Source organism: Oreochromis aureus, linkage group 23 (genome assembly GCF_013358895.1).
Source record: "Oreochromis aureus strain Israel breed Guangdong linkage group 23, ZZ_aureus, whole genome shotgun sequence".
NCBI lineage: Eukaryota > Metazoa > Chordata > Actinopteri > Cichliformes > Cichlidae > Oreochromis > Oreochromis aureus.
In genome coordinates this window covers 30,251,412-30,266,193 of record NC_052963.1, presented here as the reverse complement: position 1 = coordinate 30,266,193, position 14,782 = coordinate 30,251,412, and the positions used below count along the sequence as shown (strand labels likewise).

At 37.5% G+C, this 14,782-nt stretch overlaps 1 protein-coding gene across 1 annotated transcript in view; it reads right to left on the bottom strand.

The window, feature by feature from the left end:
* LOC120436365 (inactive N-acetylated-alpha-linked acidic dipeptidase-like protein 2) overlaps positions 1-9,976 on the bottom strand; it is a 483,232-nt gene extending 473,256 nt beyond the window's left edge. Inside the window, exon 1 of the mRNA XM_039607291.1 lies at positions 9,911-9,976. The gene's annotated coding sequence lies outside the window, so the exon portion shown is untranslated. The remainder of the gene's footprint in view (positions 1-9,910) is intronic.
* Positions 9,977-14,782: the final 4,806 nt, after the last annotated feature.

Here is a 14,782-nt window from a genome sequence, read left to right as displayed (position 1 = left end):
GAAATAAATCTTTGATTTTTGAAACCATTTACTTATTTCCCTTGTTTAAATTTGTGTTTTACAAAAGGTTTCGAAAATCTGTTATTTAATTTGAAATTCGAAAATGGTTTTTGAAATTTGGTTTTTATTGAGAGTTTAATTCTTTTATTGTGAAATTCATTTTCAATTTGAGGTATTTATTGTTGGATTAATAATTCATCTTGGAAAATAGATTAAAAAAATTTTTTTAAACATGTTTTTATTCAAATATAAATAATAAATTAATTTTATTAATGTTTGGATAAACAAAATTATTTTAAAAATGAATTTGTAAATGAATTTACAAATGCATAATTTATTCTACAATTCATTATTTAAGCACAGAATTATTTATTTCGATGCATGTGGTTCTTGTGGTCCTCCGTATATCAGCAGGCCTTTCGGATGAAACCATTGTGAGAAACTGCCTGAACCTATCATGTGACTTATGGCGACACAAGATGCGAGTGGGCGTTAATGCATTTTCTTATGGATCTCAAAACTGGATTATAAATAGCAGAGTTCGTGCTGTAAGCCACTTCCCGCCCCACTTGCACCATACTGGAGCTTGTCTTTTAGTCAGATGTTACTGGTTTTTGTATTGCTTCTCTGTCAGTAGCAGTTCATTTCAATTCAATTTTATTTTTATTGTAGGGTAAGACCCTTGGCATATAGATGACTGCATCATTTACACTAAGGTTTTGTTTTGACTGGCAATCTCATGTGCACCAGGACTAGTTTTTCCAGCGCCTTCATCACTTGATGTGAGAACAATTAGGCAATAGTCATTTAGCTCGTCTTTGTTACTGGAACCAAATGGATTATTGTCCACAACATTGGTATATTCTCCTACTTCAGATTCAGGTCGTAAATGTGACACAGGATCACAGACACTTTGCTATCCTTCAGAACTTCAAGCCTGCAGGCTTGCACTGGGACAGTCTTTTTTTCAGCTGTTTCCTGTGGTGGCTACTGTCACAGTGAACCAGACCAGGGGGTCTTTGCTATAATGTGTAAACCTATTCTAGTTAATAAGTGACCATAATATGGGCTCACCGCATGTTATTCGTAATTATCCATCTTATGAAAGAAAATTATCTTTTTAGTTTCGCTATAAATATGGTAAAAATGTTTACTCTGTAAAAATATCCAGTTTGAATTCTTCCTGATTGCTTCTGTTCTGTTGCTTGGCTGGAAATCTCAAACCTAAATGAACCATGAGACATGCAAGCTGTGTACTGGCATAGTTGTACCATTATACCTTTGTTGTTTAGATCTGTGTTCCTGGTATTTAAACGAAATAACATAATCAGTCAAAGGGCCATCTGTCTCATCTAATGAGGTCATGGCTTAAATGCAACAGATAGGTCCTTGCAGTTGTCAGTCTTCATGCTTTTATTCACAATCAATGGCACTGAAACATTTCTCACTAATTGGTCCTCTGAATATTTATGCAGCTACTTGGGTACAGAAAAGCAATCCATTAAACAATGTTTCTAAATCGACAACTGTAAGACAGCAACCATGTTAAGGTGACTGTGTTTTATGTCCCTTCAAACCTAAATCATTAAGCAAGCTACAAAATGGAGAAGCTGAATGATTGTGTATTCTACATCCGATAAGCCTATAATTACTGCCCACTGCTCTCTTGTATTGATGTACTACAATAGCCCATAAATAGGATAAAGGTCAGGATTTAACAATTGGCATTGACTTGCTTTTTTACACTAATAGACATCAGTAGAGACTGTAGACTGTTGGCAAAATGGCAAAACAATTTAATGATCTGTTATTAAAAAAAAATGCTCATAACTGAGAATGAGTCTCATTTAATGAGATCTATATGGCTACTGAACCCTTGTTATTGTGCTTCTATTAGAGAAAAACTACAAGCAATTCTCCATAGCTTTACAAGTAGAGGAAAAGTTTTAATCAGGGTGGCATTACCCGGCTGTACAGCCACAAAACCTACTGTTGGACCAGTACAACACAGAAACAATGCAGAATTATAAAAGGTATCATGTTTCCCTAATGTTTTGTCAGCAGTAAGGAAGATACGTAATCACTTATCTGCCTGCTTTCCTGGGTGTTCAACTGCTTTTCTGTTCTTTACATGATTGCTGCTTTCACATGCTGTCAGTCTCAGTACTGACATCATTACTCTAGTCCAGTCGTCTTCTTGCTCACCTCAGCCAATCAGCCTCCGCTTTACATGGTTTAAATCTGTGCTGTCCATCATTCTACCTTTCAGACTCGCTGGTTAAACCCACCTACTCTCCATCTCCACTTCAGACACCTCAGCCAGAGCTCCATTCAAGCCCCAGTCTTCATCTTCACCACCACCAGCGTCTAGACTCCGGGGGATCTTTCCCTAAATTTCATCACTGCTAGGATTCCTTTCTGCCATGATGGGTCATTGGAGTTTAATCGGCAAATACATTAATTTCTCCATCTCAATAAATCAGTGCAGTTCTTCCAAGTGATTTCTCCTTATTGAAATATTGTAAGATAAAGACCCTACAATAATACAGAGAAAACCTCAGCAGTCCCAGACAATATTAATAAGAACAAAGACTTTGCTATAGTAAAGAAATATAGCATATCAGAATTAGATTAATGAGTTAGTGACCTATGTCCAGCTTAAAGTCAGTTTTCCCTGAGTCTTGCTAAATCACCATAGATAACTTAAGATGGACACATCACTTGGTTGGGAGCAGATTATGCCGTTTTCCCACTTGAGGCACCTTTTATTGTGATTTTGGCACTATAAATAAAATTGAAGTGAATGTAAGAAGATTTCCTTTAGGTTTAATATCAATAGGAAGCTCTTCTTTTCACATGTTTTTGTCTTTTACAGCAGGTTTTACACGCAAAAAGAGATTCTGCTGGGTGAATACATCTTATATGTTTAAGTTGTTAAAATTGCACCTGACTACATCCAGGTACGCAAACTGTCTCACATTGCCACTGGAATTTGCAGATATCCAGCTAGTAATGCACAAAATGTTTCAACACTTGATTCCAATCTGCTGCTCTGTGTTATACTGTTCGAAATGCAGTGTGATTAATCTCTTTGTAGCAGTGTTGCATTAGACTTCTAGGAATCACTGTATGTGGAAGAAGACTGAAATAGCACATGAAACACTTCTTTTGATGAGAGCATGCACAGACCCTAAAACAGACAGCATGATATAACAGAGAAAGCTATTATTTACTGTCGCAATACCCGTTATCTTTAACAGTGGTTTTAGATTTTGTTGAGCCAACTAACACAATAAAAGCCTAAACTTCCTTCATAGTATACGCCTTAAAATCTGGTTACAATATGAAATTCCAAGAACTAAATATCAAAATAGTGAAAATGACAGATTTGGCTGCAATTTTGTCAACAAACAGACAATAAAATACAGGCTTTTTAAAACCATCCACATAGCAGTGCTTCACTCTTTTGCTTAAGTCTTTCTGCTTCTCTAGTGACACACTAGTAAATTCTAATTTAAAGACAGCTTGTTAGTTCAGCTTGTCACCAAAGCATTTCCAAATATTTACATGAGAGGCGCCACAAAAGGTCTAGTCTTTTCAAGACCTTTCATGGATGCACTGGGCTCTGTGTAAGTGCATCCAGTGGAGATGAATCAAATCATAAAAGTAACAGAAAAGTGACACTTGAAAATACACACTAACGAAAGAATATCCCTTTTTAATAAAGATGTACATATTTTAGGAATGTGTAAACCTTCTTTTTATCACCTATGCTCACAGCTATCTGCATATAAGGTTTTTGAGTTGGGATTAAAACAACAACGACGTCCTGAAATTATGCAATATAATTGGGCTGTATACAATGTGTTTTTAACTACAGATGATGTAATCATTGGTCTTTTTTTTTTGTTTATGCAAACAAGAATTGAAATTTCAGCAGCAAAAGATAATATGAAAACACTATTTCTATTAATTTAAAAAAAGTTGCTACAATAGAAATCATTTCACATTATCTACATTAAAAGGTAGTTCACAATGAATTCATTCTACAAGGACTGGTTGTTGAGAGCCCTTGAATTAGAAGTAATTTTTGGGTGCCTGTCAACTTAACTAGTAGGTTAAATGAGACAAAAACATTTAAGAATGTCATTTCTAGTAGGCTTGTCACAATCACCATCCTCCTTAACATTTTACTTTATTTGATGCACTGTTAAGGACATTTATTTTGTCAGCTTTATACTAATAGACAACATACCTTTTAAACCATAACTGCTCTGATTGGAGACATCAGACATGCAGTTTACACAAAAAAATTCTACCTCTCTTTAATTACATTTTTACATCTTTCTCATCTTGTGTGTAATCTTACCTGCACTATCCTAACCTCTATAGAAAGTCTGTTTCAGGTCAGTAACTTAATTTGAAAAATTTAGAGTGCATTTGTTTGCCACAGGGAGCAGTAGCTCCTCATTTCTATTCCACTTTTTATTCTGACAGTTGCTTCAGAGCAAGACATCCGGTTTTCTCCTATGATTGACAGCTTTGAGACACCTTGCGATGACTCTTCTGCCTCTGTCATGTTTCGGCTCTGTCTGTCTTCTCTCCTTTTTCCTTTGATGCTCTTTGTCTTTCTAGCATACATGTATGCCTTTCCTTAACCTCTCCAGGGACTGCTCCATCTCGTAGCCCTTGGAAACTAAAGAAGAGCAAGTAATAAAAAGCTGGCTGTAAGAAAAATATATATATAATTTCTGTCTCTCTTTATTCTCCTACCTCCTCCAGGTTTCCTGCTAAGGCATCAGAGGTGCACAGCCAAATCCCTGATTGACTGACAGCTCCAGAACCTATCATGTCAACTTTTGGTAATACATCACATCATATGCCCATCTATGAGGTAAAAATAAAGTAAAAGCATTAAATTTCACATTTTCAAAACTATCAACTGTTTTGAGTGGCCAAGTGCTTAATTTCATAAAACAAAAGTGAGGCATAAATCTGCCACTTTGTTTTATTTTTAATTAATTAAGTTGGTCATTTCAGTTAAACATTTGATACATTACATTTTCAATCAAGAAACTATATACTGGAAAACAATGAAGATGTTAAAACTTAAGGCTTCTCATCTCTTCTCTGCTAAGGGTTTCAAAAAACTTAAATAAAATCATGAAAGGTGTGTTTAGTTGTGATTGATTAACCCCATGCTACATGTATAACATGTCCTCTGTGCCTCTGCCTTAATGCACTGGGCATAGAAATAGTGGACACCAAACGACAATTTTCCTTTTTTAAAAAAGGTACAAATTCAACTGAATAGAGTGGAGAGCTGACAGTAGAGTATGTCAGATGTTTTTGAGACCTTTTAGTCTTAGATGTTTTTCGATTGAGGTTTCACTCACTCACTGATTTGTTTTGGTTTCAAACATTTTACAGTAGTTTTGTACTGAAATAATTGGTTCGATGTAAGAAAAGTTTGTAATTTTGCTCAAAATACAACTCTTTACCTTTAACTTTTAAAAAATGACACCTGACTGTTGATTAAACCCTTAAATCTTTCAGGCACAGAAGCCGAAGGACAACTTAAAAAAATGGTAGCATTTGTTTCCCTGGCAATGAAAACAGACTGGAATGTCAATGAGATAAACAGGATGTTGTCCAGTGTTAGGACTGGGGTATTTGAATTTTTTTTTTTATGTTTAACTTTCAGGTGGAGGTGTGGATGAATCCTGTGTAACCACCCATGGGCGGAGTGGCATTTTCCCAGGCTGATTGTGCACACTTCGGTCCATTCATCAAGACTGCGTATTGTATTTAAGGACCGGCAGTGATGTGTGCTCCTAGTTTGTAGCTTAAATTTCAGGATGCCTTCTTTTGGCTCTCATCTGCTTCTCTGTTGTTTGCCTGATATACCATCACCCACATCAAGATACTCAACTGCAATTTTGTTTGGAGTATGAGGACCAATTTCATTTATATTGTCGTTCCCAGAAGATGCTGCACTTTCCTAACAGTGCAGCATCTTCAAATCAGCTATTTTGTTGTTTCAAAAACAGGGAAAGGGCTTCATTCCTTTCTCAGCCTGTGAGTTTGAGATGCTAACATTCACCTTATGTATACAGTTCGCCCGGGGATTGGTTTGCAACAATGAGTCTAACAGCAGCTTACTTTCATATGGTTATACACCCAAACTAAAGACAGTTTCTGAGGTTGGACTTCATCGCCTACGAATACCTGGTCCAGCCAGTTACCACACAACTGCTGTTCTAAAACTTAAACTCTCCTTGTTTCATGAGAGTTAAGCTCTCAGCCAATTAGCAGTCGTTTGACTTTTTTCCAGCTCCCTCCCAATGCTACCTCTAGGTCTGCTCTCACTCATCCATGTCTTAATGGATCTTGCTTTTTTTCCCCAAAGTGCTTGCTCAAAAAGAGTCATATGATTGTTGGAGTTTTCTCGTTTTTTGTACGGTCCTTACTTCACAATATGAAGTGACTTGAGGCAGTTGTTGTGATTTGGCGCTATATAAATAAAATTGAATTGAGTGAATACTTTGTTTGTGGCAATATAGTGTAGGCCTATTTGTGTTGGAGCTAGCTGATCATCACTGTTTGTTCTGTTTCGTTGCTCATTTTGTTCTTTTTTCTGGGTTTACCATGCATTCAGGCGCTAGTGGTCTGACTCCTGTTTAGGGGCTGCTCTGCAAAATGAGTAGTACATGTGTAGTACACCAGTGAGTAGTACACCAGTACATGTTGTACTGAGTGAATCAACTGAAAGAGAATGAACAGCATGTCTATAACTTCTGTTCCCTGAAGGAGAGGAACTACGTACAACACCAGGTGTCCCTACTGTGCACCTCAGCTCAGTGAAGCAAACTAAGGGATGACTGTGATGACAGGGGTGGATATGATGCATCAGGAGTTGCACGTTGCATCATAGGTTATCTGCCTTAAAGGTGTGAATATAGGTTTCTTCAGCTCAGAATATGCAGTGGTGTAATATCCCATACTATGTCTATTGTACCTCATTCTTTTCCTTCAGAGAACACAAGTTATAGCCATAACTTGTGTTCTCTGAAGGAAAACGTTATAGGCATAACCATTTGTTTTCTGTATGAAGTGACACTGCACAAGTGTTTAACCAGTGTTTCACAATGCATCTCTTTTTGAAAGTCTTTTTGAAACTAATATTTAGACCCTTTACTTAATGAAAAGGCTTTCACTTTAGTAAACTTTTTTCTTTAAAATATATGGTATTAATAGGAAAAGTAGTGCAGAGCTACTTATTTTGGAAGAAGACAATAAAGACATCATTTTTGGAGGAGAGCGAGTGGGGTTCACTGTTATTCTAGTGTTTGAACTTTTCTATGTTCTGCAGGTTTACTTTGATCCCTGTTGTGATGTCGTTAGCTCTCTAGCAATTTGGAGCTTTACCTTCATTACCACCCTTTCAGTTCCTGTATATTTTTTATGAACTTTTGGAAGTCTGCCATGTGGTTTTTTTTTTTCTTTCATTTAGCTTCAGTTTCTATTTTGAGTTTGTTCATATTTAGTTTCTCCAGTGTTTCTGCTGCTTCCTCTTTTGATCCACTGTTATGTTTAGTGTGACTTTTTTGTGTTTAGTACTGCATTTGTCTTTTGGTTACATCCTCTTTCTTTTCGTTTCCATTTTATTCCTTTGTAACTGTCTGCCGTTTCCTGATTGCCTTCGGCTGTGTTTTCACCTATGTCTCTTTCTCTTTGTAATCTCCCAATCACATGTGAGAGTACACGTAGTCCCATTTTCTCTTTGTTCTCAAACAAGGCTTCTATTTATACTTACGTTTGTGTTCCTGATTTTCTGGATTTCTCTTCAATTATACTTTATGTCCAGTTTAGTTTTCATCACCATATGTTCCTGGTTTTAGTTTTCTCTTCAGATTAAGTTTTATGTCCAGTTTAATTTCAGTCTTTTGGACTGTGTTTCTGCCAAATTAGTCCTTTTTTGAGTCATCTGCTCTGCCTCTGCATGTCATACTCCTCAAATTTTATGAGAAAATCAACTTGGGAAAAGGTTTTCCTTTAATCTGAAAACATGATTTCCCTGTAAAAAAACAAAGCAGCATTGACTAATTGTGAATATAACATGACTACGATAATTGCCTTTAAATAAAATGCTGCTCTTGATCCCATACATCACTCTCAGTAGACAGTGAAAAGCTCCATCTTTCTTAAATCTTGACTACATCATGCATCTCCCCGTGACACCCCCATCAGCTCTTGTCGCCTATCATACCTCCTTTACCTTCCTCTTTGAGGACTTCCTCTCCCTTTCTGTCTTTGTGTATCCCATCTATCATTATCTTCTTCTCCCTTTTTCTTTTTTGCCTTCCCCTTACGGGTGACTTGTGTCAAGACTGAAAAAGATAGTATGTACCTTTCCTATCTGGTCCCGTGGGAGAATTTGTATGTGACGCTGACAGTGGTTGACGGACAAGGATGGCTGGACATCCAAAACCTGAGAGGCAAGGAGTGCTCTCTGGAAAAGACAGAAAGCATATTGACAGCACTGATGCTGCAGATCCTTAAGCATTTTTTATTTATCTAAATATAAAAATCTATTTAGTCATCATATATTATATTTTTTTCTTTTAATGCATTTCACCGACTTGTTGCTGCCATTAAGTTTTGTATATACACAAATTCTCCCACAGGACAATTTTAATTTTTTAATTTATTCTGCAAGCTAATCAGCCCCTGTCCCATCTGTCTCAGTGCTCTTCTGTCTTCTTGCTTCTCAGACTCTCATTGAGGCAACCGGTCTCCACCTCATCCTGGCCAGAGAAATTCTTGTCCAAGTGTCAACCTGCTTCGGCACCAGCGTCTAGACTCCAGAGGGTCCTGTCCTACTTCCTACCATTGTTGGACTCCTCTCTGCTGTTTAGTTTCATCAGTCGTGTCACCAAAAATCTAATAGAGTATATATATGTACCAATAATGCATGCAAAGTTCCTTTAAATGACATGAACTGATGTTCTGCACTGATGTTCAGCATCTTGGCCATTCTGCATTATAATATGGAATAACCTTGTTCATGCAATAAGCTTAGAGAAAATACACCTATAATCAGATTTTGTGTTGAAAGTGTACTTTTCAGACAATATTGATTTACATATTGCATTTCAGTGGGTTCCTAGCTTCTTTTTAAATAAGTAAAAACGATATAATAGAAGTATTCTAGTATGGCAGAGTTTATAATTAAACAACACTTGCATAAGTGTGTACTCAGTCGTCTAGCTTTTTTCTTTTCTCTTTCGTAACCAATGTGTCTGATCACAGTCTCACACACTTTAAAATCACTAAGGACTTTCAGTCTTGTTTGAACTCCAGAAACAGTTTTAGCATGGCTGAAGCTTTGATAATTAAAGCATTTCCTATAAGGCAGAACTTCACAGCAGACAGGGTCACTCATACTCAGGAATCACAAACCCTGTCATTGTTCGGTAAAAAAAACCCAATTTTGACTGTCTTAAGGGAGAAAGATGGTGATAATATAAAAAGGCCTTTTGGAGAACTCGAGTTTCAGTGTGTGCTGCTTTTTTGTTGCCCTGGTAAGCAGTTTATCATGCACGTCAGCCTCAGGATTAATGCTTTCATTTGAGACTCTGATAAAGGAGTATTGATTTTGTTTAATCACACTCTGGATATGAGAAATCCATTGTGAAACATAAAATGTCCCAGTGAACTATTGATCTTTGCTTTGGGTCAAAAAGCAGCTAAGATCTGATAGGCAAGTTAAGTATTTGACGCCAGCACAGAAGAAGTTGGGAAACACTGACAAACATAATTCTGCTATTTCACTCTAGTAAAAAACACAATTTGCATTATGTGAAACGTGACTTTGGGAGGTAAGTTAGAAAAAATGAATTTAGCTCACCCAGAAAAATACCTGTGATCCATCTCTTGCCTTTCCTCAAACTGAGGAATCACCAACTTGTAATAGTTGCTGCAATGACATACACCTGCTCCTATTTAGTGGTACTGTGCTCCCAGCTCGTTGCTGCCACCATTGGTCCCAAACTGAAGCGGCACATTTTCATGCTATGCTTTCTAAAACATATATTGAACACAGAAAATCATTACTGCTATCTTTACTATACTATTTACATTATTTTCGTGTTTATGTGTCAAAACACTCTAAGAGAAGTCCTTGACAAAGCCAGAGGTAACAACAATTGTCTTACCACTGCAACAGGCAGTTATTTATAAAGCTACAGCTAGAGCTACAAGAGTCAAGTGTACTGGGATGTCCATGAGGAAAATATATCTTTGGAATAGAACAGAATGTCTTTATTTGTCTTTGTCAGTGTGCGATGAAATTTGGAGTATCTCTCTGCAAGGTGCATACAGTTAAGACAAGAAAATATGTATATAAAAATATGCGAACTTAAACTATAGAAAAAAAATAACAGTATGAGTTAAAACTCACATACAGGAATTACAAACAATATACAAAAACATCTATTTTACAGTCCTTAGTAATATTGCACAGTTTATGAGCTAGAGGTCAGTACTTTGATGGCATTTGGATACAGCAGCTTTTCTGTGGTTCTTCACCTTCCAGAGGGCAGCAGAGTGAAAAGGTGGTGGCCAGAAAGACTAGAGTCCTTCATGATCTTTGCAACTCCACATGGTGATGACCGTGTTCTGTAGGACTGCTTGAGTGAATGTAGCTGACTGGTGGTGGTCCTCGGTGTTGATTTGATGAGTCTCTGAAGAGCTTTCTTGTCAGTCTAAGTGCAGCTGGCACGCCACACCACGATGCCATGGTGAACAGGTCTGCAGCTGGGTCTCGAGATCAGAAAACAGTGCAAGATGGGAAAACAGGGTGGGAATGGCAGATCCTCACATGGGTGGTCAACTAGCAGGATTAGAGCTAGCAACTTTGTTGTCATGAAAGACACAATACCATACTGGCAGTCCATTTAACCACCAAGGCAACATCAACTTGACAAATTGGGCAAAGCTGGAAACTGCACAAGGCCCCCAGCAAACAGATGCCCAAAAGTCAGTCTGTGTCAGTTTTTGTGGTAATAAAGAGCAACTTTTGTTTTTCAATTTTATAATTGGTAACACTATAGCACAAAACCTGAGGGGGTTATCACAAGCCTTGCATCACTCCATTAGGACAATTTCCTAAGCTGGGTTGTCTGACCACATCAGAAATCAAACGTGATTTGAATGGACACACTTTCTGACTGAGTGATAAGCCAGCACATCTAGAGAGAATATGAGTCAGGGTTTTGATGGAATGAACCAATAGTAATTAATTAAAATTGGGGGAATCAGTGTATCTAATCAAGGAGACATTGTCTCTCATAGTCTTGGGGCATGCTTGGAGTGGGCATAGTTGCCTGCAATGTGCATGATTCAAACCCTTTCCCATTGGCCTGCTGGCCTGTGCTAACACTGCCCTTAGCCATCCAGATGATCTGGGCAGAATTAAAGCAAGAATTACACTGTTGAGGAACTCCCTGAAAAAAATCTTCTAGGAATTGGAACAAAAGTATACAAAACTAATACCCCCTTGTATTATTCAAGGTGCAGTATATCTATGCATACCACAAGTGTCTAACAGCTTACTGTTTGTGGTGCAGATTTGTTAAATTAGCGTTACTATGGACAGTTCCAACTTTCTTCACCTCCAGAGAGACAACGGGAACAGGCTGACTGCCAGATCTCATTAAGTTCAAAGATATTCGGACGGACAGGCTGAGCGAAGCTTCAGATCCTCTCAGATTTAATTTGTTTGGTTCAATCAGTGCAGGCTGATCGCTTGTAGACATAAGATGAAACATGAGAGAAATACTTCATCCGTTGGTGTTGACAGCAACTCATTTCTAACTTAGACAATATGGGCCTGTATTTGCTTGCCATTGTGATCAAGTAAAATGAAACAAAATGTGTTAATTGTTCTCAATATGCTGGAATTTTAATTTGTTAACAGCGCTGTCACTGGTTAGCTTCCCTTGTTTTAAACTTAAATTTGCATCTGCTCACTTCATAGGTGAAGCAGCAGTCACATTTTTGACTTTCACTCGTGTACACTTGAAATAGAATACTGGCTGAGTAAGGACTCAAACCTGACGAACAGATGTTAGTAATATAAAAGTGTTTGATCCTTAAACTTCAAGTCCGTTGTGTGTGTGCATGTGTGTTTTGTTATTTTTATTTTATTTTATTTTTTTGCAAAATGAGCTCTTTGAGAAGAAGCTGGGCCTTGAACAAGAGAAAGACAGTGCATTGATTATAATTGCCTTACCTGAAGGTAGCATCCAGTGGACCAATTCAAACGATGCAGAAACCCAGCAAATCCCAATTAAAATGAACACAGACATGAACAAAGCTTTTGCTGTGTGTTTTGTCAGGAACAGAACAAAAGAGTGATTAAAGCTGCTTGTTAAGGGGGAAAGTGTGACTCATCTGCCTCAAAGCAGAGCAAATTTTGGATATCTAATAAGTGACTTGGGAATTTCAGTTAATAATTTCACAGTTTTAATCTTCCCATCTGAAATATAAAGGAAAAATTAGTTTGCCGTAATGTATTTCAACAAGCTTTATGTCTTTTTAGATGGGGAGAATGTCTTTTGGATCTTTCGTGGCCTGAAAGCAGCTTCATTCAAGCAACCTTCCATCTGACTGTTACACATACAGATAAGTTGTGTATTGTGGTCCTGAAAGCAAGTAAAAAGGAGGTAGTATTTGACTATCTGATACCTATATGTTACATTTTTAAAGAACCCTTTAATGATGCTTGAAACCAAACACACAAAAAAAGAGGGGAAAATGGAATTAAAGCAACAATAATAGTAATAATAGGCCTATGTTACTAATGATTTCTTTGTTTATTTATTTTTTTTGCTGTCATTCACTATTTGTCACAAATTTAATCTGTGTGACTGAGCATAGCTGTCCTCTGGGTTCTCAGTCATGTGGCACAGACAAGTCATGTGACATGGCTGCTTTGGCTCAACCACTAAAAACAAATACTAGAAACAAGAAGCGAATCAGCCAAACATGCATTTTATATAATTATCGCTGAAATCAACACCAACTGAGCGGCTTGTGAGTATTAAAGTAATGATCCAGACGTATCGATTCTCCTGTCCCTGCATCACAAACCACCAGCTCTGTCTAATGAGAAAGTCTGTCATGAGTCCTTTGACCTCTTAATAACAGGCAATAGCGCGGATACAATAGGATATCAATACCTTTTACAACACCTTTTTTCCCCTTCACATATCGTCTAGAGCATCACACAATTTAGTGGAGCTCTGCTCCATAGGTGCAACATTATGTAACTGTTCTATTTGTGAAACACTGTTAAAGTACACAGCAATTACCCAACTGTTGTGCTGCTCGCGACAATGGCCCTGGGACAACGGCAGCACAGCTAGATCAAACAGTTGTGCTAAATTAAAGAGCGGGTTATCAGACCAGGCAGGAGTGTTTGATGTGCAGAGATGAGATGCATTATTATGGTAAATAAGCCTCCCTTATCAAGCTATTCCTACAGGGCCCTCTGGCTGAGCAGCCCACAGTCGTGTGTGCCCTTGGTCAGACAAATAGATGCACACATACACGCACACAACACACACACACACACACACACACACAACACACATGGCAGGATCAGTGCCTGAGAGCATAAATACATGCTCTGTTGATCCTTTACACTCCACTCCAAACAGCCGCCTGCTCTCCAAATGTCAGTCAGTGTCTGGCATAATTTGTTTCTAATCATTGGCAAAGAGTGAGAAAATGTCACCCTTTTCCAAGGAGGATGAATTCCGATTGATTTCCAATTAGCACTAAACAAAATGCCAGTTTGCTTTTTTTTTTTTTTTTCTCGGTCTGCGTGTGTGAGAGAGAGTGCTTGTATTTGTGTGATATTTAAGATCAGAGGAAACTGATAATGCATCACATCAAGCCCTAAGGCACAAAAGGGTCCCTGAAGTTCTCAGGCTGAGCCCTACAAATACTGCTGTTCAGCTCTTAGCATGCATTCAGAGAACTAAAACGCATAACTAAATTCATCACGTATTGGAAAACAATAAAACATTAACCACTAATGAATGATTCAAAATCTCGGTTTGTGTTACAGGACGAAATGTGTTTTAACAAAATAAGAGAACAACAGCAATAAAGACGAATTAGTTTAATATTCTATTTAGCCAGAGTTGGAAGGATAAGTGAAACTGAATGAAATCAAGTAGCAAATTAGACTTTAAAAATGTACCGTTTTTTATCCTATTAATTTATCCAGTTATTGCTGATCTCATATTTCTATAATGAGCATTTACACATGGGTTACTGCTAGAAAGAGAGAGGTTTCTCTCTGTCTGACACATTGTATTGTTTTCCAAGATCTACCACAAAAATCATTCTAAAAAAAGAGAGATATTTTACTTAGCATCAACTTCTGTTATATTTATTTTTTAAAAAGCAGAAAATAAAGTCAGATGATTTCTTATTGTGTCCATTACTGTGTTGCCAGTCAAAATGCAAACCTGGTCAGAGGTGGCACCTCTGAAACTTGTGTGTCAGTGTCGCATGTTTCGAAATGAGCCAGGCTGCTTTTAGTGAGAAATTCTGACGTTTTTCAGAGTTTAAAGGATTTCTGTAATAGTGTATTTTTTCATTTTGTCACTTTTGTGCCCCACTTGTTTATTCAGCTCTAAGGGCTTCTGTGCAAACTTTAAAGCTTAGATGAAAATCATCAATAATGTGTAGTAATTTAAAGGTAACA